Source organism: Pelobates fuscus, chromosome 2 (assembly GCF_036172605.1).
Source record: "Pelobates fuscus isolate aPelFus1 chromosome 2, aPelFus1.pri, whole genome shotgun sequence".
NCBI lineage: Eukaryota > Metazoa > Chordata > Amphibia > Anura > Pelobatidae > Pelobates > Pelobates fuscus.
Window position 1 is genome coordinate 10,705,009 of NC_086318.1, and position 25,500 is coordinate 10,730,508.

Genomic DNA, 25,500 nt, shown 5'->3' on the forward strand with positions numbered 1-25,500 from the left:
TTGGGATGGGGGGGTCTCTTTGCCCGTTGGGAGCCTCCTCTGCCGGTGAGGAAGGCTCCCAGGGCTGTCTCCCCTTCTTTTCTGCCAGTTGATCCAGCTTTCCCCTTTTTTGGGCCCCTTGGTCCCCCCTTGGTCTTCCCCGTTTTTCTGCTTCTCCCCCCCCCCCCCTCTCCTCTAGTGGGCCTGCCCTCTCCCCTCCTTTTTTCCCTCTCCTATTTTTTCTTTTCCCCTCCCCATGGTCTCCATTCCCTTTCTGTCTCCCCCTCTATGTCCCCCCCCCTCTATCTAGCCTGGTCCCCCCCTCTATCTAGCCTGGTCCCCCCCCCCCCTATCTATCCTGGACCCCTCCCCCCCCACCCTGCAGGTCACTTACCTCGGCCATCTCCTCTGGGGCGTGGGCTCTCCTCTTCTCCACTGCTCTCTCCTCTGGACTCTGCTGCAGTTCATGGATCCCTCCAGCAGGTGGCGCCTGGATCACAGCTGTTGTCTTCTGTGGATGCTGGTTCTGCTGTTTCTTTGCCTCGTTCTTCTGCGTCTGGTGAGTACTTTCCCCCCTCTTTTAGCGCTTCGCGTGCATACGTTGTTCCTTCTTTGTTTTGTCTGGTCCTCCTAGCACAAAAAAAAAATAAAAAATATTAATAATAATAATAACAGAAATAATAATAGAAGAAAAAAAAAAAAAAAACAGACAAAAACAAAACAAAAGAGAAGTAATTTGCAGTACAATAATTAATTGTGTCCATTACCGCGTGGATTGAATTAAACGACAACCACATAACAGAAAATACAACCGTGATTAAACTCTCCGGTGAATATTCAAAGCAAAAAAAGAAAAAAGAAAAAGAAAAGCAAAACATGTGTATATGTGTGTGTGTATGTGTATATATGTGTGTATGTATGTATAGCTATATATATATTTATGTATATATATATATATATATGAACGAAGATTGTTTGGGTACGAGGACTGCGCTTTCCCCCCCTTCGTTTCAGTATGTCTCATTTGTTTAGGTACACTTTCCCGTATCATATGTTTAGGGACGCTTTCCTGCAGCGTCTGGCGCAGCTGTTAGGGCCAGCGGAGCCTCCCAGGTTCACGTGACTCTGGGTGTTGCTGAGCTACTATGGCCCGCTTGGTTTGCGCGCAATAATAGGGAACGGATGGGGGAGAGGGTTTTTTTTTTATTGATAGTATGTTCCCTCCTGCCACGGTGGGTCCCTTGACTAAGATGGACGTTAGGGGCTCAGGGAGGGTCGTGGCGGGTACATCCCATGGCGCATATTCGGGTGCACCGCGTGTTCTAGTTGGCATGGTCAGGGAGAGGGCTCCCTGTCAGTGATGAGTGGTTCTGCGATCAGGATGCTCTCGGGACGCATATCGTCACTGGGTGGAACTGGTTTGGTGGTAGATACGTTTTGCACTGTCATCTGCGGTTGGCAGTGCGACCCTTCTTGGCCTGGGACCGAATGGGCTTCGGCCTCTGGTTTTACTTGGGGCTTGTCTGGCGCCGCTGCTATCTGTCGGCTCGGTGCAAGGCCCGCAGTCCATGTGTAGCTCCATCGCCTGAAGACCGCTCTGCGGGTCCCCCCCCCCTTGGGATATGGTGCCCATGGGGGAGCGGGGTCAATATAGCCAGATTCTTTCTTTACTTAGTTGTTGTTTCCTTCCAGGGGCTGGGTTTGGGATGGGTGGCTGCGGGGCCATGGGGCCTTGCCGATGAAGGCAGCTGTGGGATAGTTTTTCCGGCTGCTGCCGGTACGCCCGTCGGGTTATTGTTTCCAGGCGTTGTTTCTGACAGTCCGGATAAGGTGGCTCTGTGCTTCCACGTGAGTGCTCCCGACGTCGCTTCTGTGTGGGGCCGTCAGTGTCGCGTTTCCGCTCTCTGCTGCCGCAGTGTTTTCTTGGAGTAGTGTTTTGGAGTTTAGGAGTTCCGTGGGTACGTGCTGTAGTCGCCTGGATAGTGGGATCCATTCCTGCGAAGGGGACGTCCGTTGCCCCTGACTACGGTTTGGGACATCAGGTAGGAGGCGTTGGGGGTTTTGATGGTGTGGTGGGTTGCGACTGCGCTACCCGTGGGCTCTCCTGGGTATGCTGGGCTTTGCCGGTGGGGTTTGCCCTTGGGGCTGTATGGGGTTCCTTCTGGGCCTGCTTTCCGCTGGCTTTGTGCAATCTGGCCTTCTAAGTCCTTGCCGCTGGCTTCCAACTGTTTGCCGCGGCGGCAGGTTTGGGGGTTTTTGGGCCATTTGGGCTCTCGGTGGTGTGCTGACTCTTGCCCATTGCGCGGGCTCTGGCGGACTCTGGTGTTCTCGGAGCTCCCCCTTGCTGGTAGCATGGTAGGCATGGGGTACCCAGCTCACGAACGAGTGGGTGGGTTTTTTCCTTTGGGACCATCATGGGGGGGGGGGGGTGCTGGCTGTCTTTATCATGTGTCGTTAACCGCTTCCCCGGTGGTGCTCTGGTACTCTGGTTGCAGCACCTGGCTCGGAGTGGCTTGGGCTAGGGGCGGCTGGTCCGGGGTTTTGTCCGGTTATTCCCATTGTGTTAGCCGATGCTCTGTCTTGTTCATTATCGGGCGCGGTGTCGATTTATAAGGCGGTGGGGGGTGGTTGCTTGGTCCACCGGTCTGATGAGACTGGTCCGTGGGTTGATCTCTGCGGCGGCGTGGTGGCCCGTTCCAGTAGGGTGGGAGTGATTGGGGCGGATGGGAATGTTTCTTTGTGGGTTCCGGGATGGGACTGCTCATCTACATGTTTGGTTACGGGTGTTGGGGCGATTTCAGCGATTGGCTGGGGTCGGCTTCCCGTTCATGTTACGGTCGCCGGCAATTGGGTGGACTTCTTAGTTGTTGCGGGGTTGACTTTCTGCATCCTCCTGAGGTAGAGGGAATGCACGGGGTTATGGTTGGGCTCCTTCCATGCTGTAAAGGGTTCCAGGATAGTCTGCGTTATACCGTTCGATCGGGGGCAGTGCAGGGTTCCGTCCTTTGCCTGTTTTCATTGGGAGTGCTGTTCCGTCCCCTGGATTGTTCAGCCTTCTCACCCTGTTTGGTTCTAGGAGATGGGTTTTTTCACCCCCGCGTCCATTTAGTCGGGGTGTTCCCCTTGGGGGCTCGAATTCCTGGATAAGGATGGTGGGGAATTCAAGGGGCATTTATTTTGGTTGGGGGCGGCTACGGATGCTGCCAGGCTGGACGTGCCTGCGCCAATGGTTCAGAGGGCTCGAATGGTGGGAGTCAGGTTGGTGGGTTCCTTGGGTTCACCTTGCTGGTCTCTGACTGGATTTATCTCCGCGGTACGGTCCCCCCTCCACCCCGGACTGGGGAGGGTGGGATTTTCGTGTGTAATTTGGGCCAGGAGGCGAGAGCGAGTGGTTGGATCTTCAACCTTTGGGAGCGGAGGTTCGGTGGCCTGGCACCGGATACGTGAGGGGGGGGTGTGGCTCCTCCTTATACGAGGTCAGCTGTCCCGCCTCATGGGGTACATGGGGTTCTGTCATCCCTGGGTGGCATGACATGGGTCGGTAACGGTTCGGACTTGGGTGCTCTTCCGCATTATGTTTCTTCCCCATGGTTCTCGGGGGCTATCCCCCTTTCCCGCTGGCAGTGCGCCCCGCAGGTGAGTGCCCTGGTGCGCTGCGGTCGGTCATTGGACTAGATGTGTTTCTGGGTTTGTCGTGGGTGATATATATATTAATACAGAAAAAAAAAAAAAGAATTAAAATTAAAATTTCCAGTTCGCCTTTTGGGTTTGGCCGGATGTGGCCTGGTTATCTCGAGGGAAGGGTGCGCTTGCTGGAGGTCGGACTTGACCTCTGTTACTCTAGCGCGGCGTGAAGTGGTGGAACAGGCCATGGCTGGTTGTGGTGGGGTTCCCCGCTGATTTTAGGCGTAAAACAGCGGGGTTGTGGCGGGGGTATGTCCTTGCCAATTGAGTTGGAGGTTACGTTTAAGTAGATGGAATGAGATGAACAAGTTTTTTAAGGTCTCAAACCTCCCCTGCTCTAAAGGTTAAACTTTAGGTTGCCTGAGGTCTCGTGCCCATCGAGCGTGGATAAGGTCGGCTGATGGCAGGCATTGGAAATATATGATTTTTATGACGAGGGGGGAGGTGAGAGGGAGTGGTGATTAGGAACCACTCCAGGTTTTATTGGCAAGGACGGTTGGGTCACTGTATAACACTATGGGTGGAGTTATATATGTATATATGTTAATTTATGCTTATTTATGTCTAATGTTTGGTTACAGAAAAGAAGAGATTTAATAAATAAAGTTATGGATGTGTTATGCAGTAATTTAGTTTGTCATAATAAATGCTGTGGCCTGTTTCATCCATACTAAGTGGTCTGTCGTTACTGGGGGGTTTAATGGGGTTAGATTTTGTTCTAGGCTGCATCGCGATTCCCCACTACGTACATACATGGATACAGTGTGTATAGTGGAGTCAGATTGTATGTTTATGTAATGTATGTGTGTATTAGATGCAGAGTGTGTGTGTAGTGGATGTAGTGTGTGTATAGTGACTGCAGAGTGTGTGTTTGTGTAAGGATGTTGTGTGTGTATACTGACTGCAGAGTGTGTGTTTGTGTAAAGACATAGTGTGTGTAGTGACTGCAGAGTGTGTGTGTTTGTGTAAGGATGTAGTGTATGTAGTGAATGAACAGTGCGTGTTTGTGTAAGGATGTAGTGTATGTAGTGAATGAAGAGTGCGTCTTTGTGTAAGGGTGTAGTGAATGCAGAGTGTTTGTGAAGGGATGTAGTGTGTGTGTATAGTGACTGCAGATGTGTGTTTGTGTAAGGATATAGTGACTGCAGAGTGCATGTTTGTGTAGTGGTTGTATTGTGGTGTAGTGACTGCAGAGTGTATGTTTGTGTAGTGGTTGTATTGTGGTATAGTGACTGCAGAGTGCATGTTTGTGTAGTGGTTGTATTGTGGTGTAGTGACTGCAGAGTGTGTGTTTGTGTAGTGGTTGTATTGTGGTATAGTGACTGCAGAGTGATAGAATGGGCAGTTGGAAGACAAGGTGTAACCCATGATTTATATAAAGCGTTCCACAGGACGTTAATGCTGATAGAATTCTTAGAATAGGCAGTTGTAGGACAAGGTGTCACCGATGATTTATATAAAGCGTTACACAGGGCGTTAATGCTGACAGAAGGTTTAGAATGGGCAGTTGGAGGACAAGGTGTAACCCATGATTTATATAAAGCATTACACAGGGCGTTAATGCTGATAGAATTCTTAGAATAGGCAGTTGTAGGACAAGGTGTCACCGATGATTTATATAAAGCGTTACACAGGACGTTAATTCTGACAGAAGGCTTAGAATGGGCAGTTGGAGACAAGGTGTCACCGATGATTTATATAAAGCATTATACAGGATGTTAATGCTGACAGAAGGCTTAGAATAGGCAGTTGGAGGACAAGGTGTAACACACGATTTATATAAAGCATTACACAGGACGTTAATGCTGACAGAAGGCTTAGAATGGGCAGTTGGAGACAAGGTGTCACCGATGATTTATATAAAGCATTACACAGGACGTTAATGCTGACAGAAGGCTTAGAATGGGCAGTTGGAGACAAGGTGTAACCCATGATTTATATAAAGCGTTACACAGGACGTTAATGCTGATGGAAGGCTTATAATGGGCAGTTGGAGACAAGGTATAACCCATGATTTATATAAAGCATTACACAGGATGTTAATACTGACAGAAGGCTTAGAATGGGCAGTTGGAGGACAAGGTGTAACCCATGATTTATATAAAGCATTACACAGGACGTTAATGCTGACAGAAGGCTTAGAATGGGCAGTTGGAGACAAGGTGTCACCGATGATTTATATAAAGCATTACACAGGATGTTAATGCTGACAGAAGGTTTAGAGTGGGCAGTTGGAGACAAGGTGTAACCCATGATTTATATAAAGCATTACACAGGACGTTAATGCTGATAGAATTCTTAGAATAGGCAGTTGTAGGACAAGGTGTCACCGATGATTTATATAAAGCGTTACACAGGACGTTAATGCTGACAGAAGGCTTAGAATGGGCAGTTGGAGACAAGGGGTCACCGATGATTTATATAAAGCATTATACAGGATGTTAATGCTGACAGAAGGCTTAGAATAGGCAGTTGGAGGACAAGGTGTAACACACGATTTATATAAAGCATTACACAGGACGTTAATGCTGACAGAAGGCTTAGAATGGGCAGTTGGAGACAAGGTGTCACCGATGATTTATATAAAGCATTACACAGGACGTTAATGCTGACAGAAGGCTTAGAATGGGCAGTTGGAGACAAGGTGTAACCCATGATTTATATAAAGCGTTACACAGGACGTTAATGCTGATGGAAGGCTTATAATGGGCAGTTGGAGACAAGGTATAACCCATGATTTATATAAAGCATTACACAGGATGTTAATACTGACAGAAGGCTTAGAATGGGCAGTTGGAGGACAAGGTGTAACCCATGATTTATATAAAGCATTACACAGGACGTTAATGCTGAGAGAAGGCTTAGAATGGGCAGTTGGAGGACAAGGTGTAACCCATGATTTATATAAAGCATTACACAGGATGTTAATGCTGAGAGAAGGCTTAGAATGGGCAGTTGGAGGACAAGGTGTAACCCATGATTTATATAAAGCATTACACAGGATGTTAATACTGACAGAAGGCTTAGAATGGGCAGTTGGAGGACAAGGTGTAACCCATGATTTATATAAAGCATTACACAGGACGTTAATGCTGACAGAAGGCTTAGAATGGGCAGTTGGAGACAAGGTGTCACCGATGATTTATATAAAGCATTACACAGGATGTTAATGCTGACAGAAGGCTTAGAATGGGCAGTTGGAGGACAAGGTGTAACTCATGATTTATATAAAGCATAACACAGGACGTTAATGCTAACAGAAGGCTTAGAATGGGCAGTTGGAGGACAAGGTGTAACCCATGATTTATATAAAGCATTACACAGGATGTTAATGCTGAGAGAAGGCTTAGAATGGGCAGGTGGAGGACAAGGTGTAACCCATGATTTATATAAAGCATTACACAGGGCGTTAATGCTGACAGAAGGCTTAGAATAGGCAGTTGTAGGACAAGGTGTAACCCATGATTTATATAAAGCATTACACAGGACGTTAATGCTGACAGAAGGCTTAGAATGGGCAGTTGGAGACAAGGTGTAACCCATGATTTATATAAAGCATTACACAGGGCGTTAATGCTGACAGAAGGCTTAGAATAGGCAGTTGTAGGACAAGGTGTAACCCATGATTTATATAAAGTGTTACACAGGACGTTAATGCTAACAGAAGGCTTAGAATGGGCAGTTGGAGGACAAGGTGTAGCCCATGCTTTATATAAAGCATTACACAGGACGTTAATGCTGATGGAAGGCTTATAATGGGCAGTTGGAGGACAAGGTGTAACCCATGATTTATATAAAGCATAACACAGGACGCTAATGCTGACAGAAGGCTTAGAATGGGCAATTGGAGGACAAGGTGTAACCCATGATTTATATAAAGCATTACACAGAATGTCAATGCTGACAGAAGGCTTAGAATGGGCAGTTGGAGGACAAGGTGTAGCCCATGATTTATATAAAGCATTACACAGGACGGTAATGCTGACAGAAGGCTTAGAATGGGCAGTTGGAGGACAAGGTGTAACACACGATTTATATAAAGCATTACACAGGATGTTAATGCTGACAGAAGGCTTAGAATGGGCAGTTGGAGACAAGGTGTAACCCATGATTTATATAAAGCATTACACAGGACGTTAATGCTAACAGAAGGCTTAGAATGGGCAGTTGGAGGACAAGGTGTAGCCCATGATTTATATAAAGCATTACACAGGACGTTAATGCTAACAGAAGGCTTAGAATGGGCAGTTGGAGGACAAGGTGTAACACACGATTTATATAAAGCATTACACAGGATGTTAATGCTGACAGAAGGCTTAGAATGGGCAGTTGGAGACAAGGTATAACCCATGATTTATATAAAGCATTACACAGGACGTTAATGCTGATGGAAGGCTTAGAATGGGCAGTTGGAGGACAAGGTATAACCCATGATTTATATAAAGCATTACACAGGGCGTTAATGCTGACAGAAGGCTTAGAGTGGGCAGTTGGAGACAAGGTGTAACCCATGATTTATATAAAGCGTTACACAGGGCGTTAATGCTGACAGAAGGTTTAGAATGGGCAGTTGGAGGACAAGGTGTAACCCATGATTTATATAAAGCATTACACAGGACGTTAATGCTGACAGAAGGCTTAGAATGGGCAGTTGGAGACAAGGTGTAACCCATGATTTATATAAAGCATTACACAGGACGTTAATGCTGACAGAAGGCTTAGAATGGGCAGTTGGAGACAAGGTGTCACCGATGATTTATATAAAGCATTACACAGGATGTTAATGCTGACAGAAGGTTTAGAATGGGCAGTTGGAGGACAAGGTGTAACTCATGATTTATATAAAGCATTACACAGGATGTTAATGCTGAGAGAAGGCTTAGAATGGGCAGGTGGAGGACAAGGTGTAACCCATGATTTATATAAAGCATTACACAGGGCGTTAATGCTGACAGAAGGCTTAGAATAGGCAGTTGTAGGACAAGGTGTAACCCATGATTTATATAAAGCATTACACAGGACGTTAATGCTGACAGAAGGCTTAGAATGGGCAGTTGGAGACAAGGTGTCACCGATGATTTATATAAAGCATTACACAGGGCGTTAATGCTGACAGAAGGCTTAGAATGGGCAGTTGGAGGACAAGGTGTAACCCATGATTTATATAAAGCATTACACAGGATGTTAATGCTGAGAGAAGGCTTAGAATGGGCAGGTGGAGGACAAGGTGTCACCGATGATTTATATAAAGCGTTACACAGGGCGTTAATGCTGACAGAAGGCTTAGAATAGGCAGTTGTAGGACAAGGTGTAACCCATGATTTATATAAAGCATTACACAGGACGTTAATGCTGACAGAAGGCTTAGAATGGGCAGTTGGAGACAAGGTGTAACCCATGATTTATATAAAGCATTACACAGGGCGTTAATGCTGACAGAAGGCTTAGAATAGGCAGTTGTAGGACAAGGTGTAACCCATGATTTATATAAAGCGTTACACAGGACGTTAATGCTAACAGAAGGCTTAGAATGGGCAGTTGGAGGACAAGGTGTAGCCCATGCTTTATATAAAGCATTACACAGGACGTTAATGCTGATGGAAGGCTTATAATGGGCAGTTGGAGGACAAGGTGTAACCCATGATTTATATAAAGCATTACACAGGACGCTAATGCTGACAGAAGGCTTAGAATGGGCAATTGGAGGACAAGGTGTAACCCATGATTTATATAAAGCATTACACAGGGCGTTAATGCTGACAGAAGGCTTAGAATAGGCAGTTGTAGGACAAGGTGTAACCCATGATTTATATAAAGCGTTACACAGGACGTTAATGCTAACAGAAGGCTTAGAATGGGCAGTTGGAGGACAAGGTGTAGCCCATGCTTTATATAAAGCATTACACAGGACGTTAATGCTGATGGAAGGCTTATAATGGGCAGTTGGAGGACAAGGTGTAACCCATGATTTATATAAAGCATTACACAGGACGCTAATGCTGACAGAAGGCTTAGAATGGGCAATTGGAGGACAAGGTGTAACACACGATTTATATAAAGCATTACACAGGATGTTAATGCTGACAGAAGGCTTAGAATGGGCAGTTGGAGACAAGGTGTAACCCATGATTTATATAAAGCATTACACAGGACGTTAATGCTAACAGAAGGCTTAGAATGGGCAGTTGGAGGACAAGGTGTAACACACGATTTATATAAAGCATTACACAGGATGTTAATGCTGACAGAAGGCTTAGAATGGGCAGTTGGAGGACAAGGTGTAACCCATGATTTATATAAAGCATTACACAGGACGTTAATGCTGATGGAAGGCTTAGAATGGGCAGTTGGAGGACAAGGTATAACCCATGATTTATATAAAGCATTACACAGGGCGTTAATGCTGACAGAAGGCTTAGAGTGGGCAGTTGGAGACAAGGTGTAACCCATGATTTATATAAAGCATTACACAGGACGTTAATGCTAACAGAAGGCTTAGAGTGGGCAGTTGGAGACAAGGTGTAACCCATGATTTATATAAAGCGTTACACAGGGCGTTAATGCTGACAGAAGGTTTAGAATGGGCAGTTGGAGGACAAGGTGTAACCCATGATTTATATAAAGCATTACACAGGACGTTAATGCTGACAGAAGGCTTAGAATGGGCAGTTGGAGACATGGTGTAACCCATGATTTATATAAAGCGTTACACAGGGCGTTAATGCTGATGGAAGGCTTAGAATGGGCAGTTGGAGACAAGGTGTAACCCATGATTTATATAAAGCATTACACAGGACGTTAATGCTGACAGAAGGCTTAGAATGGGCAGTTGGAGGACAAGGTGTAACACACGATATGTAAAGCGTTACACAGGACGTTAATGCTGACAGAAGGCTTAGAATGGGCAGTTGGAGGACAAGGTGTAACCCATGATTTATATAAAGCATTACACAGGGCGTTAATGCTGACAGAAGGCTTAGAATGGGCAGTTGGAGACAAGGTGTAACCCATGATTTATATAAAGCGTTACACAGGACGTTAATGCTGACAGAAGGCTTAGAATGGGCAGTTGGAGGACAAGGTATAACCCATGATTTATATAAAGCATTACACAGGATGTTAATGCTGACAGAAGGCTTAGAATGGGCAGTTGGAGGACAAGGTGTAACCCATGATTTATATAAAGCGTTACACAGGGCGTTAATGCTGACAGAAGGCTTAGAATGGGCAGTTGGAGGACAAGGTATAACCCATGATTTATATAAAGCATTAGGACGTTAATGTTGAGAGAAGGCTTAGAATAGGTAGTTGAAGGACAAGGTGTGTGTTGCGGCAGGGTTAATCTGTAATAAGGAGAGGAGTTAATCTGTTCATTGATACATTGTCTGCCTTATCAGCCTTTCAGTCAGGAAGGAAGAGTATCTTCTTGCCAAGATTGGTCCCCTCAGTCCTGACCCATGGATAATCGTTAATCAATCGTCTATCATTTAATTGCCTTTATCAGAGTCTTGTCCTGATGAACTTCGTCCACCTCTAGTCTGATCGCCCACCAGCCTTGTTTTACTGAGGAGGGGGTAAGGGGCTGCACTTTTACTGGCAATCTCCTGATCTGTTTCATGGTAATGAAAGATCTCTGGGGATGGTGGGCTGCCCACTTACTTTTATTGAAGGCGGTTACCCTGAGCTGCTGAGTTGCAAAGTGGTGGATTCCAGGCACACTCCTCTGCTGCTTGCTGAGCTAATTGTGTTATATCAGCTGACATACAGGCTCTTAGTGATGTTCAGTCCAACATGCTTCTTCATATCTATGGCCATGATTTACAATGTCCAGATAATGGCTCGCAGTCCTAAATAACCCCAGAATCTGCCTATAACAGGGGCATTGCTCCTCCTGAAGGCTGGATTCACTCAGGTCTTCTCACCATAGTTCTAAAAAAGGAATCAGAAGCTGTATTTCAAATAAATCTGTTTGCTCCCACTTTTAGCAGTGTTTTCTTAAATAAAATTTCAGAAATGTTTGTCATTCCGTTAATAAAATGTGCTGCAGATACATATATTTCTTTTTTGTACCTCGGACAGACATTTAATGTAAATCTATGAAATATTCGCATCATTACGAATCCTATCTCTTTTTCGGAGCAAAATGTCTGAAATTAGTTTCTATTGAAGTCAATGTGGCTCACTGAAGCTAACAAACTGAGCAAACTCCGAAAATGAATTCTTATTGTAATTATTGTTACCATGCATTACTTCACCTCCTCAACTTTACCAAACCTGAAGGGAAAGAGGAAACCTGACTAAGGTGATTTCTATAAAAAAAATAGACCATAGTTACATGGTTACATGGTTACATAGTTACATGGTTACATGGTTACATGGTTACATGGTTACATGGTTACATGGTTAAATGTTACCTAGTTACATGGTTACTGGTTACATGGTTACATGGTTAAATGTTACCTAGTTACATGGTTACATGGTTACATGGTTACATAGTTACATGGTACATGGTTACATTGTTACATAGTTACATGTTACATAGTTACATGGTTACATGGTTACATGGTTACATGGTTACATAGTTACATGGTTACATGGTTACATGGTTACATGGTTACATAGGTACATGTTGCATAGTTACATGGTTACATGTTTACATGGTTACATAGGTACATGGTTACATGTTAACTAGTTACATGGTTACATGGTTACATGGTTACATAGGTACATGTTACATGGTTACATGGTTTCATGGTTACATAGTTACATGTTACATAGTTACATGGTTACATGGTTACATGGTTACATGGTTACATAGCTACATAGTTACATGTTACATAGTTACATGGTTACATAGTTACTGGTTACATGGTTACATGGTTACATGGTTACATAGTTACATGGTTACATGGTTACATCGTTACATGGTTACATGGTTACATGGTTACATGATTACATGGTTACATAGTTACATGGTTACATAGTTACATGGTTACATGGTTACATGGTTTCATGATTACATGGTTACATGGTTACCTGGTTACATAGTTACATGGTTACATGGTTACATGATTACATTGTTACATAGTTACATGGTTACATGGTTACATAGTTACATGGTTACATAGTTACATGGTTACATGGTTACATGATTACATGGTTACATGGTTACATAGTTACATGGTTACATGGTTACATGGTTACATAGTTACATGGCTACATGGTTACATGGTTACATGTTACATGGTTACATGGTTACATAGTTACATGGTTACATAGTTACATGGTTACATGGTTACATGGTTACATGGTTACATGATTACATGGTTACATAGTTACATGGTTACATGGTTATATAGTTACATGGCTACATGGTTACATAGTTACATGTTACATGGTTACATAGTTACATAGTTACATGGTTACATGGTTACATGGTTACATAGTTACATAGTTACATGGTTACATGGTTACATGGTTACATAGTTAAATAGTTACATGGTTACATGGTTACATGGTTTCATGATTACATGGTTACATGGTTACATGGTTACATGGTTACATGGTTACATGATTACATTGTTACATAGTTACATGGTTACATGGTTACATAGTTACATGGTTACATAGTTACATAGTTACATGGTTACATGGTTACATGATTACATGGTTACATGGTTACATGATTACATGGTTACATGGTTACATAGTTACATGGTTACATGGTTACATGGTTACATAGTTACATGGCTACATGGTTACATGGTTACATGTTACATGGTTACATGGTTACATAGTTACATGGTTACATAGTTACATGGTTACATGGTTACATGGTTACATGATTACATGGTTACATAGTTACATGGTTACATGGTTATATAGTTACATGGCTACATGGTTACATAGTTACATGTTACATGGTTACATAGTTACATAGTTACATGGTTACATGGTTACATGGTTACATGGTTACATAGTTACATAGTTACATGGTTACATGGTTACATGGTTACATAGTTAAATAGTTACATGGTTACATGATTACATGGTTACATGGTTACATAGTTACATGGTTACATGGTTACATGGTTACATAGTTACATGGCTACATGGTTACATGGTTACATGTTACATGGTTACATGGTTACATAGTTACATGGTTACATAGTTACATGGTTACATGGTTACATGGTTACATGATTACATGGTTACATAGTTACATGGTTACATGGTTATATAGTTACATGGCTACATGGTTACATAGTTACATGTTACATGGTTACATAGTTACATAGTTACATGGTTACATGGTTACATGGTTACATAGTTACATGTTACATGGTTACATAGTTACATAGTTACATGGTTACATGGTTACATGGTTACATGGTTACATAGTTAAATAGTTACATGGTTACATGGTTACATAGCTGAAAAGAGACTTGTGTCCATCAAGTTCAGCCTTCCTCACATATGCTTTTGTTGTTGATCCAAAAGAAGACAAAAAACCCAGTCTGTAGCGCTTCCAATTTTGCAGAAAACAAGGAAAATATTTCTTCTCGACCCCTGAATGGCAGTCAGATTTATCTTTGGATCAAAACGCGATTACCTTTTAAAAATGATACCCTGAGTATTCTGTTTTTACAAGTATTAATCCAGTTGCCTTTTAAAGATAAAACCACCTCAGGGTTGTGGAAATATAAAAATAATCTACTTGTCCATGGGACTAATGTGGAAACCCAATCCACTTGTCCCGCATAACAAGCTACTTGTTTTGACCCAGAAAATAATAATTAGTAATACTGGGGTCCCTATCTCGAGCGTCCTTCCCTGTCATTACTCATAGTGTGCTGGCAGTTTGTAGTATGTCTGGTGATTGGGGAGCAATGGACCACCAAGGTAAGTATGGATCTGTTTACAATGTACATTTATCACCATCACTGGGTTGAATACACTATAACGCCAGATTCCTGCCAGTTTGCCAGCTATTTAACATGTGGGAGTTTTGGCTGGATAATTTGAGCTGCAAATTAAAATAATACTCCACTGGATCTGCTGTTTCCATGAAAATTTTTCTCCAATTTTAAACTGAAGTTATTACCAATATCTATATTTTAAAAGGTCTCTTTATTAGAGGAAGACTTAAGTACCATAACCATTTCAGTGTAACGGACCGTTTTGCTCACCAGAGGTTAAAAAACATTTAGGCAATATTCCCCTTTCCAGATGCACAGGCAGCAACTGTAAGCACCAATCTCCCGAACTGCAAACTCTACGAATCCTGGAAACAGCCGAACAGGAAAACCATACAAAAGGGTTACACTCCTGGCAGTCAGCATACAATCCAATTCCCCCAATAACGAGACGACACTTCGGTTTGAGGGTTAAGCAGAATCTGACTGTCCTGGCACATACAGTCTCTTTTATTCCCAATCCACAACCACAGTACAGCCCACAGGGTATTACAGAACAACCAATCAATCCGTACAATACACACAGACACTCCCACACAAAATCCTCCCCTCTGCCTGTGATATGATTACTGAACACAATGGGTAATCTCATTATCACAGGCAGAGGAATACAGTTTTTACACAATATTTATAACTTCTAAAATGTACATGTCACAAACATAAAACATACATTTTCATAAGCAGCATACTCCAAATACAAACATATGTCCAAATCATCCAAATTGGTCCATTGGTTCAAAAGATAGAACGAAGTCCTTTATGACCAAATGAAGCATGGCTTTTCTGCCTAAAACCAGTTCCACAGAGTCTTCTATCCTGGAGATAATTAAGAAGTAATCCAATTATCTCCAAGGACAGAGGCAAAACTCCACTAGCCACATGGCAGACAAAAGACAATAAAAGACATAAAAATACAATAAAATACACAAGGTTACATTTATTACATAAAATACAGACATTCTACCTGTAGCGAAAGCCACTTCGCCACTGTGTTTTGGAGGGGGCTGCTTGCCCGCCTCTTACCGTGTGACTACGGTCCCTGGGCGATTTGGCCCTTTATGCACGGTATTTGGGCATACTGTGTTTTATCGTGCGGCTACTGGCCCTTTAAGCACAGTGAATGGACTTTTATTGTACTGTGCTGGCCTTTTAAAAACAGTGTATGGACATACTGAAACTTTTTGGACACTTCCTCTTCCCCTCCCCCGGATCCATTGTTCTCCAGCAGGGTGTTGTCCCAGGGACAAGGAAAAGCCATGCTTGCAAGTGAAAACAAAGGACTTCGACCTAACCGTTAAACCCCTGAACCTATTCAAGTGAATTTTGGATATGTTTGTCCCCAAGTTATACTGGTTAAAATAATATAAGTTTTATGTATGTACGATGTTAACTCACAAAGTTATAAAAATGTATAAAAAGTGTAACTTTTCAGCTTGGAGATAATTGAGTAGATACAGTAATTGACTCAATTATCTCCTAAGCAGAGGGGAGGAATATGCTGGGTGTGTTTCTATTGTCCCATTGTGTCTGATTGGCTGCTGTACTTGCATTGTATGTGTTGTAATGTGTCTATTGGTTGTTCTGCAAAACCCTGTGAGCAGTACTAGGTTTTGTGGATTGTGAATAAAAAGGGCTGCAAGCTAGCAGCCAGAGAGTTCCTGTTTTACCCTCAAAGTGATGTGTCGTCTCATTATTGGGGGGAAGGATTTATTGTATGCTGTTCCAGTTGACTGCTAGGAGTACAAGCCTATTCGTATGGTTCCTATTCAATGGTCTACAGCATTCATATGCTTGGGAGAATTTAAAGGTTTCTCGGATTCTGTGATTGTGGTGTCTGCCAGAGTGCTTGGAGTCCTCAGGAAGCACTAGGAGCATCCATTAACGGAGGTACCCAGTCGGGGTGCCAGGTGATCCGTTACATTGGTGGCAGCGGTGGGATGGCGTCCTAGTGCGAGGAGAAGCAGCTCAGAGACACCGGTAACTTGTGGAGTTGTGCAGCGTCCCTATCTTCAGCAACATAATGGAACCAGCAGTGGCTACAGCAAGCATGGCGTATAGCTACTCCGTACTAGAGTTTGGCACGATGGTAGGGTTGCGCCTGAAGTTTTACGGACCCAATCCAGAGGAGAAATACGTGAGGTTTGTGTGGGACATGGTGACCCGGAACCTACAACACAGGGCGTTGAGGGAAGGCCAGTGGGCACGTTGGGAGAAACTCCAGCCACAGGTAGAGTGGGACGAGGAAGAAACCGAGGTGGCCGGTGGAGATGGGACCGAGGTCTCTCTACCGGCCCTACAGGGATGCTGGGCACCCGGCCCAGATCCCCAGCGGCAGTATGTTTTACAGGGAGGGGAGACAGTCGGTCTCACTCCCCAGCGGCAGAATGTGTTATTGGAGGAAGAGACAACCGGTCTCCCTCCCCAACAGCAACCAGAGGTACCCGAGGTAGAGGACCTCATAGACTGGTCCTGGGAGGACCCCCTGCAGGCAGGTGGAGATGGGACCGAGATCTCTCCACCGGCCCTACAGGGATGCTGGGCAACCGGCCCAGATCCCCAACTAGAGCTGGAGTTACAGAAAGTGGAGAGCATCGACCTCCCCCCCCAGCAGCAGCCGGAGTACCAGGGGGAGGTAAGTGATATTTCTCCTCCCCAGTCAACTCCTTTGTTCCCTGACCCCCCAGCAGAAGAGCTGGCAACTGGGCAGAGCGCCGCTGGCCTCTGTCCTCCCTTGTTTCCTTCCCCTGAGCCTGACTTTCTACAGGCTGCCTCAGCGGAAGAGCTGGCAACTGGGCAGAGCGCCGCTGGCCTCTGTCCTTCCTTTTTTCCTTACCCTGAGACTACCCCAGCTCTGACCCCGGAGCAGAGCACATCGGGCATCTGGCCCCCAAGTACTCACAGCCATTTGCCCAGCAAGGCCGAGGGTGCCACAGTTTCACCCCACAACTTGGGACCTACAGGCCAGTATGACTTATTGTTGGGGGGCTATTCTGTGAATTCTTTATTGTGGGGGGGCTACACTGCTAAATTTGTTTTGTGGGTTAGACCCTCTGTGAACTATGTACCGTGGGTGGGCCATTCTGTGAATTCTTTATTGTGGGGGGGCTACACTGCTAAATTTGTTTTGTGGGTGGGCTACTCTGCTAATTTTGTTTTATGGGTGGGCTGCCCGACTAATCTAGGTACTGACCGGCAGAAGGTCAGGTACCTGGTTAGTCTACCCCCGAATGGGAAGATATGTAGCGAAAGCCACTTCGCCACTGTGTTTTGGAGGGGGCTGCTTGCCCGCCTCTTACCGTGTGACTACGGTCCCTGGGCGATTTGGCCCTTTATGCACGGTATTTGGGCATACTGTGTTTTATCGTGCGGCTACTGGCCCTTTAAGCACAGTGAATGGACTTTTATTGTACTGTGCTGGCCTTTTAAAAACAGTGTATGGACATACTGAAACTTTTTGGACACTTCCTCTTCCCCTCCCCCGGATCCATTGTTCTCCAGCAGGGTGTTGTCCCAGGGACAAGGAAAAGCCATGCTTGCAAGTGAAAACAAAGGACTTCGACCTAACCGTTAAACCCCTGAACCTATTCAAGTGAATTTTGGATATGTTTGTCCCCAAGTTATACTGGTTAAAATAATATAAGTTTTATGTATGTACGATGTTAACTCACAAAGTTATAAAAATGTATAAAAAGTGTAACTTTTCAGCTTGGAGATAATTGAGTAGATACAGTAATTGACTCAATTATCTCCTAAGCAGAGGGGAGGAATATGCTGGGTGTGTTTCTATTGTCCCATTGTGTCTGATTGGCTGCTGTACTTGCATTGTATGTGTTGTAATGTGTCTATTGGTTGTTCTGCAAAACCCTGTGAGCAGTACTAGGTTTTGTGGATTGTGAATAAAAAGGGCTGCAAGCTAGCAGCCAGAGAGTTCCTGTTTTACCCTCAAAGTGATGTGTCGTCTCATTATTGGGGGGAAGGATTTATTGTATGCTGTTCCAGTTGACTGCTAGGAGTACAAGCCTATTCGTATGGTTCCTATTCAATGGTCTACAGCATTCATATGCTTGGGAGAATTTAAAGGTTTCTCGGATTCGGTGATTGTGGTGTCTGCCAGAGTGCTTGGAGTCCTCAGGAAGCACTAGGAGCATCCATTAACGGAGGTACCCAGTCGGGGTGCCAGGTGATCCGTTACACTACCTATCCCCAGATAGCTTAGATCTGAGCGCACATTATTACCGGATGGCGCTCAGATAACATACATACAGTTCAATCGCCATGGAGCCAAAGTTTCATACAGTCTTTCAGTATACAGCTGGGCTCCATGGCATAGTTATCTGGGGTAGCATGGCTTTAACAGTCCGCAGAAAGGCACAAACCAGCCTTTCTGCAGGGAAAAAGAACAGGGGCCATAGTCTAAAGGCAAGAGGCGAGCAAGCAGCCCCCTCCAAGGCCACGTGGCGAGGTCGGTTTCGCTACATTACTCCCCTTTACCATCCAGACTAACAAGGTATCTGATCTCCTGTTGGTCAGTGCCCTGGTTAGTCCAGCAACCCACCCACAGAACACAATCAGCAGTACAGCCAACCCACAATAAAGAGTTACTGCACCTGGGTAAACGTGCAGCCAGTTTTTGTCCAGGGGCTCCATCACGGCTTTGTGGGGTACGGGTACTTTGGATCTGTGGGTTGCTGAGTGGGCAGACCCTGGACCCAGTATTACTGCTGGAGGGCACGACAGGCGGTCTCCCCTTTCAATATTTTGTCCTGCTGCTGGGGGCGAGACTGACTGCCTCATCTGGGAGAATATGGTCTCCCCTTTGGGAAATAAGCTGCCGCTGGGAAGAGGTGGTCACTGACTTCTCTCCCTGGAACCCTTTCAGCTGCTGGGGAGAGGGGGTAGCAGGCTCCTCTCCCGGACACTCTCTCTGCTGGTGAAGGGGGGGACCGACTGTCTCCCCTTTCAATATTTTGTCCTGCTGCTGGGGGGAGAGACTGACTGCCTCATCTGCCCCATCTGGGAGAATAGGGTCTCCCCTTTGATAAATAAGCTGCCGCTGGGGAGAGGTGCTCACCGACTTCTCTCCCTGGAACCCGTTCAGCCACTGAGGAGAGGGGGTAGCAGGTTCATCTCCCAGACACTCTCTCTGCTGGTGAAGGGGGGACCGACTGTCTCCCCTTTCAATATTTTGTCCTACGGCTGGGGTGCGAGACCGACTGTCTCTGCTCCCTGCAGGAAACTCTGCTGCTGGGGAGGAAGGACGGCACCTTCAGCTCCCTGCAGGACACTCTGCCGCTGGGGAGGAAGGACGGCACCTTCCGCTCCCTGTAATACACACTGCCGCTGGGGAGGAAGGACGGTACCTTCCGCTCCCTGGGATACACACTGCCGCTGGGGAGGAAGGACGACACCTTCAGCTCCTGTGACACACACTGCCGCTGGGGAGGAAGGACGGCACCTTCTTCTCCCTGGGGTACACACTGCCGCTGGGGAGGAAGGACGGCACCTTCTTCTCCCTGGGGTACACACTGCCACTGGGGAGGAAGGACGGCACCTTCTGCTCCCTGGGGTACACACTGCCGCTGGGGAGGAAGGAAGGTACCTTCAGCTCCCTGGGACTCACACTGCCGCTGGGGAGGAAGGACGGCACCTTCAGCTCCCTGGGATACACACTGCCGCTGGGGAGGAAGGACGGCACCTTCAGCTCCCTGGGATACACACTGCCGCTGGGGAGGAAGGATTGCACCTTCAGCTCCCTGGGGTACACACTGCCGCTGGGGAGGAAGGACGGCACCTTCTGCTCCCTGGGATACACACTGCCGCTGGGGAGGAAGGACGGCACCTTCTGCTCCCTGGGGTACACACTGCCGCTGGGGAGGAAGGACGGCACCTTCAGCTCCCTGGGATACACACTGCCGCTGGGGAGGAAGGACGGCACCTTCTGCTCCCTGGGGTACACACTGCCGCTGGGGAGGAAGGACGGCACCTTCAGCTCCCTGGGATACACACTGCCGCTGGGGAGGAAGGACGGCACCTTCTGCTCCCTGGGATACACACTGCCGCTGGGGAGGAAGGACGACACCTTCAGCTCCCTGGGACTCACACTGCCGCTGGGGAGGAAGGACGACACCTTCAGCTCCCTGGGACTCACACTGCCGCTGGGGAGGAAGGACGGCACCTTCAGCTCCCTGGGATACACACTGCCGCTGGGGAGGAAGGACGGCACCTTCAGCTCCCTGGGATACACACTGCCGCTGGGGAGGAAGGACGGCACCTTCCGCTCCCTGGGATACACACTGCCGCTGGGGAGGAAGGATGGCACCTTCAGCTCCCTGGGATACACACTGCCGCTGGGGAGGAAGGACGGCACCTTCAGCTCCCTGGGATACACACTGCCGCTGGGGAGGAAGGATGGCCCCTTCAGCTCCCTGGGATACACACTGCCGCTGGGGAGGAAGGATGGCACCTTCAGCTCCCTGGGATACACACTGCCGCTGGGGAGGAAGGACGGCACCTTCAGCTCCCTGTAATACACACTGCCGCTGGGGAGGAAGGACGACACCTTCAGCTCCCTGTAACTCCTTTTTGGCCAAATCTGTTAGGAATTGCAGGTACTCTCCTACTAGTTTCCTGGCGAGCTGCACGGCTCTCTCTGGGGGGTTGGGTCCATAGACAGACAGCACCTCATTAACCTCTCTGTCAAACTCCTCCTGAGTGTAGTCAGACGCCATGTTTGCTCTGCTGAAGTTGGATCCTTTTGTATATAGGGTCGCTGTACGGGTACTAATGTTGCCCTCAATTTGTAAATCTAGGGAATGGTGTTACCTTGTAGCTGTCCTTCTGGGCTGTGGGAATGATCCCGTCGCTTGCCACCAATTGTAACGGACCGTTTTGCTCACCAGAGGTTAAAAACCATTTAGGCGATATTCCCCTTTCCAGATGCACAGGCAGCAACTGTAAGCACCAATCTCCCGAACTGCAAACTCTAAAAATCCTGGAAACAGCCGAACAGGAAAACCATACAAAAGGGTTGCACTCCTGGCAGTCAGCATACATTCTAATTCCTCCATTAACGAGACGACACTTCGGTTTGAGGGTTAAGCAGAATCTGACTGTCCTGGCACATACAGTCTCTTTTATTCCCAATCCACAACCACAGTACAGCCCACAGGGTATTACAGAACAACCAATCAATCCATACAATACACACAGACACTCCCACACAAAATCCTTCCCTCTGCCTGTGATATGATTACTGAACACAATGGGTAATCTCATTATCACAGGCAGAGGAATACAGTTTTTACACAATATTTATACCTTCTAAAAGTACATGTCACAAACATAAAACATACATTTTTCATAAGCAGCATACTCCAAATACAAACATATGTCAAAATCATCCAAATTGGTCCATTGGTTCAAAAGATAGATCGAAGTCCTTTGTGACCAAATGAAGCATGGCTTTTCTGCCCAAAACCAGTTCCACAGAGTCTTCTATCCTGGAGATAATTGAGAAGTAATCCAATTATCTCCAAGGTCAGAGGCAAAACTCCATTAGCCACATGGCAGACAATAAAAAGACAATAAAAGACATACAAATACAATAAAATACACAAGGTTAAATTTATTACATAAAATACAGACATTCTACCTATCCCCAGATAGCTTAGATCTGAGCGCACATTATTACCGGATGGCGCTCAGATAACATACATACAGTTCAATCGCCATGGAGCCAAAGTTTCATATAGTCTTTCAGTATACGGCTGGGCTCCATGGCATAGTTATCTGGGGTAGCATGGCTTTAACAGTCCGCAGAAAGGCACAAACCAGCCTTTCTGCAGGGAAAAAGAACAGGGGCCATAGTCTAAAGGCAAGAGGTGGGCAAGCAGCCCCCTCCAAGGACACGTGGCGAGGTCGGTTTCGCCACACACACTTTAATGGTCATTCTGCCCTGGTGTCCACCAGTGTAAGTAGTCAAACCATTTTCTAATAATTTGACAACTTACCTGGGGTAAGTTCATCAGAGCCAGAAGCCATTGACCTATGTCCAGCGGTACAGATCTGAGCTCATTAGTTGAGAGTGATCACCGTAGCAGACCCTTGGTAACCCGACTACTTACCTCCGCTATTAATGAATACACAGACCCATTTCCCCCCCAGTAACTGGATGACACACAGTTCCAGGGGCACAACAATGACTTTATTGGCCACACCTGGCTTTATATCTTTACTATGCAAAGGGTGAATCACTCAAACAGACATTGTCCCCTCCCATATAACAGAACCAGAACCCTTTGTCCCTTGTTCTCGCCACTCAGTGTCCCCTGCCAGGGGCCTTTGCGAGTGACAGAAACTCCAGTCCCTTTTTCCCCAGTCTCCACCACCTAAATGCAGGGTTTCCCACTTCCCATGTCAGAGGGGTCTTCTTCCCAGGATCCTCTGTACCTGGGAGTCCCAGTGGGAAAGACTCGCGCCTCACATCGAAAGCCTGCCAAACCCCCACCCCTCCCCATTGTCCCCAAAGAGATGTCCACACCAATCCCAGGGACTTCCACAATGGTGCCCGAATGGCGGCCACCCAGGGGAAGCACTCATTAATTACTTCCCTTGTGGTTTTACACTTGTTGTTCACTGTTATTGCTGTTTCGAACTTATGTTGCAAGTTGGGGAATGTTCTAATTGATTGGTGCGAACATTCCAAAGGGCAATGAGGGGGTCCCCGTTCGGGAAACGAACGTGCCGGGACATATTCCACAAATGCTCTCCCTGGTTGGCGTTCATGTATACGAAATGGCTGCCACCCAGGAGAGGCACGTGCCGCTCGTTTCCCTTGGTGTCTGTGGTTTTCACACCTCATGGTTTGTTTGTGGTTTTCACACCTCGTTAGCGAGTTGTGAACATTCTAAATGGAGTATTAGGGTGCTCCCCGTTTGGGAGACAAACTGGTTTTGTTCGTATGAGGTCTCCCGAACGGGGAGCAGGTAAAACACACAAGCAATCATGAATACATGGGGAACATGGGCAATTATACAAAGACACTTCACGGTTTAGCGGTGATCCTGCTACAATCACCTGGCATATTCAGCCAATGAGCTAGGGCAGCATGGCAGGGCTTAGCTCCTAGCAGGAGGTTCTGCCTCTCAATGGAGGAAGCAGCCGGTGATGCTGGACGGCAGCAGGATTTGGCTATGCTAAGTAGCAGAATATGGAAAGTGGGACTTGTTAACCTGGCCACCTCACACTATTAACACTAAATTACACACTTTCTAACTTCAAATGTACTTTTTTTCCAACTATTCTTTGTTGTTTTTTTATTATAGCGTGTCCGGCACATCTGAGACATTTTGTCTCACTACGAATCTTAGTGAATAAGGATTCATCTAGTAAGATGCAAATGAGATAATATGGCGGGTTCTACACAAATACAAAATTGATACAAATAAATACAAACTTATTGCAATACAGATGGCCATTTTTTTCTGAGGCGTCTGGTAATATATAGTCCTAGTGAGACTTAATACTCCGCTGAACCCGTCTGTGAGTTCATGTGAGAGTCATTGGGGCTAATTACTCTCAGTAAATGGGCCTCTAAGGCCATTTTTCTTGTAAATCTTCACTTTTGTGACGTTTTGACTTTGCGAATGTTCTCAAGCATTAGAAAGCAAACCAGATAATTCTAAATTCCCTGCTGTCCTCTTCCAATGGATTTTTACAGCCAGCAGGAACTCGGCATTGCTTTCAACTGTCGAGCGAGGAAAATAGGCTGTCCTAGGAATGTAGGGCTGTTTGTGTGTAATTTGCAAGTGTTGTTTTGTGTGAATGTCTTCTCTTTGTTGAGAGGCGACTCTGGCGGCCTTTAGATACACATCTTGTGTTTTTATTTATTGCATCCCTTTCAGCCACTGCAAAACCTAACAAAAACACAAGTCAGACCACAAAGACACAACAAAAAATAAATAAAACACAGAGCATGAAACAAATAAAGAAGGTTAAAAGAAGTAAAAAAAATAAAAAGTTCAGCATTTAGCTCTCCCCCTACAAAACAAACAATGTCTGGCTCTCCCCAATGTAAACCAGCGACAAAATTCCCCAAAATGTTACTTTTCTCCAAGCTGGTTCTCCCGTGACAAACTTTGTATATCAATTTACATTTAAATAAATGTGTCACAACCTTTTGTATGAATATAACATCTTACAATGACTCACTCTTATTATTTTGTTTACGTACAGGGTCAGTCTCAAAGCAGAGATATCATTAATTAAACACACCGTCGGATTCCACGCTGCATTTACTGAAAACCTGGAAGGAAATAGCAATAGTTACACAGAATTGAAAACACTACTCTCAGTGGTGTCTGACTAATTAATAAACTTTTTTTCCTCCCCCACTCATGGGCAGCAGGTGCTGAACGCCCAAACAGTATAACAAGTCAATAAAACCAGACACAGTGCCCCCCATTCCTGAACCGCATGTAGAGACATTGGGTAATTAACTTACTGTTTTTCTTCATATTAAAGATGCCAAAAATATGGAATAGAATGCATTACTGAAATATCGGAGTGTGGGTTCCCTGAGATCCCCCACGAAAATACCACAAACATCATCAGCTATGCTAATCATGCCTTTGGCTTTTGACGTTCCACTGCCCCAGTTCCCAGTAAAGGGATTCTTTAGTGTTATGAATGCAAAGTTGTATTCCTTACACTATAGTTCTCTCTGCCCCCGCTCCATCCTGCTCCCCCTGCACAGACAGGGTTATAAAACCCTCTATTTACTCACCCGATAACTAATGCTCTAATTAGACCCTCCCAATAGGGAGGCATTGCTTCAATGCTTTGCTTCGATGCTTTCCTATGG

General features: G+C 45.7%; 1 protein-coding gene across 1 annotated transcript in view; it reads left to right on the plus strand.

Moving 5' to 3' along the window:
- GAREM2 (GRB2 associated regulator of MAPK1 subtype 2) overlaps positions 1-25,500 on the plus strand; it is a 205,002-nt gene that overhangs the window by 155,583 nt on the left and 23,919 nt on the right. The gene's annotated exons all lie outside the window — the stretch shown is intronic.